Raw genomic sequence first — 4,556 nt, 5'->3', positions numbered from 1 at the left:
TTTAAATAAAATATTTATTATATTTTAAATAATTTAATAAAAAAGAAAATAGGTAATTACTTTTTATTTAAAAATTAAGTGGGTAATGTTTAAAAAAAAGTGAATTAGTGATTTAATTGTTCAAATATTTTAAAATACCCCCTCAACTTCCTTATGTTTTTTATCATCGTATTCCAACACCAACCGAAACCGATTAAGAACCCATCAAGTTGAATCGGAACCCATAGAGATCGATTTAGAACTTATCGGTTCATTTATAGTGTGTTTGTATATGTAAAACCATAACTGACCACTTTCATCTGAATGAATCGGGAACCTATCGAGACGAATTGGGAACCCATCTGGAGCAATCAAGATGAATATTATGGTGAAAATTAATATTTGTGATTATTTTCATACTTATATGAATACAAGAGAGCTGTTGTATACACATGAACATACATAAATATTCATGATGAATAATATATATATTTATGATGAATGTTATGGTGAAAACGCACATTCATGATGAATATCATATTTGATGTTTGTTAAAGTTTCGGCCATGAAGATAAAATTAGGTATAAAAAAGGTAGTTAAATATAGATGAAGTCATATGGATGTATATGAAGATTTTTTTCTCACCACAGATCGAAACCCAATCTACATATATATTGTTGGTCTCAGCTATTGGATTTGTAAATAATACATAGCATCTGATCAAACACTTAGAAAGAAATTCTTATAATATTGTCTTACAATAAATAAATCCAATGAATTTCATCCACTGGATATAAAGGATTAAACATCCGAACCTCAAGCTTAAGGTTTCAGATGTTGAATATTCATCTAATCTTTAACTTATATAAATTACAAAAATTAAATCTTCTGTCTTGAATATTTTTAATCCAATGAGGAGAATCCGATTGATATACTTCTTGATCATTTAATCTTGAGTTTCAAGAAACCACAATTTTTTTTATTAACCTGGATATCTAACCCGCTATGTGAGCCGACTAATCCCAGGGCGACCACCTGCTTTGCAGATAGCCCGGAGTCACCGCATTTGAATCTCGTGGCCACAAGGGAATTTTTATTCCTCCTTGGATTTGAACCTGGGACTTCCAAGTATTTTTGACCTTTGGAGCCAAGCTCAAACCAATCAGACACCACCCTTGTGGTTATAAACCACAATTTATACCAAGTCATTTTGGAATCGATGAATCATCTTCATAAATATTCTGTAGCTGGAAATCAGATGTATAACTTATATTTCGGAATAGAAAGAGATAAGATTTTATTTTTACTTGTAAAAGTCTTCTAACTATCTATATTATCCAAGAACGATATGCTTTCAAAAAAATCGAAGACTAGTTGAAATGAGGTCAAGATTGTCACCAAAGCGGATTGGTTTGTCATCTAGCAATAAAAAGAAGACCAACTCCTCCTACACTCATCCTTTAGTAGTCTGACAAATACTACCACTACCAAGCCAGATTTTGAAGTGTAAACTTGTCCAGCAAGTTTGGCTTACCAACTCCTCCTAGAATCATATTTTATGAGAACATGCACAACATATCAGCCAGAGTAAGTTCTAAAGCACTATTTTATTAATGTCATACTTCATTTACTATTCCCTTGGCATACAAAAGGATAGATAGGATAACAAGTATCTACATCAACAACAAATGCTGAAATGAAGAGTACAAACATGCATAGATCAACAAATCAGATGAAGACACGTGTTAAAATAGGACAGTAGCATTTAACGCAATGAAGGCCATAAAAGGTCATCCTTGTCATTCAATGTTATTCACCCGTTTTGAAAGAATTTCTATGTGATAGTTTCTTAAGCAAAATTGGCATCAACATTTGAAGAACTATCTTAGTCCTTCGGATTTGAAAGAGTCCTTCTTCTCTCACTCTTTCAATGTTAGCAAATTTGTCACCAGTTAGATTGTTTAGGATCACAGCTATTAACTTCCTAGCTTTCTGCAACAAATCTGTAACACTTTGTTTTGATACAAACTATACAATTAAAAACTGAAAATCTGTTGTATTTGTATTCAACCCCCTTCTACAAACACATCATGTGTAAGTCATCATTTTCCAGGACCAATATATATATACATATACATACATATATATATATATATATATATATATACACACACATATATAAAGAGTCAGGTTCAAGAGAAAACCATATAAAATAAAAAACTAAGGGGGCGTTTAGTTCACAGGATTCCGATGGAATCTGAAAAAATTGGAATGATCAATTATGTTGACAAAATTTCATTCACGCATTTGATTTACCTATGGAATTGAATTATGCACCTTCCACCATTCATTGATTTTATTCCATCACAACTGAGAAGGAAATCAATTCCATTCCATCCTATTTTCTCAAAAGACAAAATTATCCCCATCTTCCCTACTTGATTTACCGATACCCATATGATCTCCATCTGAACCACCGACGACCACCACCGATCTAAACCACCGTTCTGAACCATTCCCGACCACCATTGATTTGAACCAACGATCTGAACTACCACCGACCACCACCAATTTGAATAACCATTGATCTCAACTAGCGTTCTAAACCACCATCGACTACCATTGATCTGAACCATCATTTTGAACCACTGTCGACCTTCACCGATCTGAACCACCATTCTGATCCAGCACCGGCCTCCACCGATTTGAACCACCACAAATCTGAACCACCTCCAACCACCACCAATCTGAACCGCCGCTAACAGCGTTGATCTGAACCACAGTGGACCACCACTGTTCTGAACCACCGTCGACCACCATCGATCTAAACCACCGTCAACCACCATTGTTGTAAAAGGGGTATTGTGGTCATTTATCATTTATTCATTCCAATTCTGAAGCTACATTCTACCAACCAAACAGACAGATTCTAAATCATTAATCGATTCCATTCCAATTCATTCTAACCAAACATGCGATGAAATTCCATTTTAATTCTTTCAAAGTCAATTTACTTTGATAAATTCCATTCCTTCAAAATACATTTTGACAACCAAACGCCCCTAAGGAACACTCTAATACAAATGAATGGTTATTAGGGTATTTCTCATTTTTTTTTCATTTTTTGAGGGTTTTTTCCTGAACCTACCTCTCTCTCTCTCTATGTATATATATATATATATATATATATACACGAGAGAGAGAGAGAGAGAGAGAGATAAAGAGAGATTTAGTTTCATTCGAGAATAGTAACAAAATAAAAGAATAAGAAAACACTTGAAACATATCTGATTTTACACTAAAATGATATGTAAAATGACATGTGATTCAAGCGACTTTGACCGCGACCTGAAGTAGTGGGTCTCGCCGTCCGCACTCCTTTGCATTGACCATTAGTGTAAAATCACATGTGATTTTGCACATGATTTGGCCGTTTTCACAATCTTATTTGGTTACTGTTCTCGTTTGAACCTTCTTATATATACGGGCTTATTCATTTGAGAACTTCAAAATTTGTGAGATCTATGAGAACTTGTACCTTAAGGTCTTGTTTCACATGATTTTTTTCCATCTTAGTATTTAATATATTTATTAACGTACATTTGTTTCACGATGCATTGTTTTCAAATGTATTCGGTTCATAATGTGAAATATTTTTAAGTGTATTTTTTGTTTCATAAAGACACCAAAAAGGTTCACATTGTGAACCGAGTACATGTGAAACAAACACATTATGAAACAAATATATGTTAATAACTATACTAAATTCTAAGCCATAGATGAAAAAAAATCATGTGAAATAATGCATGATGCACAAGTTCTTAGAGATATCATGATTTAGAGAGTATGAAAAGAAGGTCTCATATATATATATATATATATATATATATATATATATATATATATATATATATAGGGAAGAGTTCAAATGAGAACCACTGTGATTTACGAGAACACGGGAACAACCCACTAACCTCATATTGTGATAAAAAAAATTAAAAGATTTTTAAAATTAAAATTGAAATTGAAAAAGATTAAAAAAATTAAAATTAAAAGGGTAATAATGGAAATGATATCATCAAATCTTTTAAACACGATCATTATTATCATTAACCTTATCATTATCTAGTAAACGGTTAAGAATTCAAGGAGACTCATAACTTCAAATCGCAAAACAACCGACCGAAGCAAACCTTGATCGACGGTGATCGACCAAGAACAAGCAACCCTAATCAACCAAGAACCCTAATCGAGAAGCCATTGCATGCAACAAGCGGACAACAAGAAGAAGTTTATTCAAGGTATCTTTCAAAATTACTCGTATTGAACAAGTTTTTAATCGATTAGTTGTGATACTCATGTGATATCAATGTCACTCGATTTGATCATGGTTTCAATTGGTTATGTTAGACATTATCACAATGATTTCGAATGGTTTCGATAGGTTAGGATTATACTAGGTGTGATAATCATGTGATAGGAGTGTGATAATCACCGTTATACATCACTTGGGTTATCGTTTTGGTTGATAAGTTAATTTTTTGGTGTAATCATGTGATATGGGTGTAATAATCATG

This window comes from Cynara cardunculus (assembly GCF_001531365.2).
Source record: "Cynara cardunculus var. scolymus isolate 2C chromosome LG 8, CcrdV1, whole genome shotgun sequence".
Classification (NCBI taxonomy): Eukaryota; Viridiplantae; Streptophyta; class Magnoliopsida; order Asterales; family Asteraceae; genus Cynara; species Cynara cardunculus.
This window is presented reverse-complemented; position numbering follows the sequence as displayed.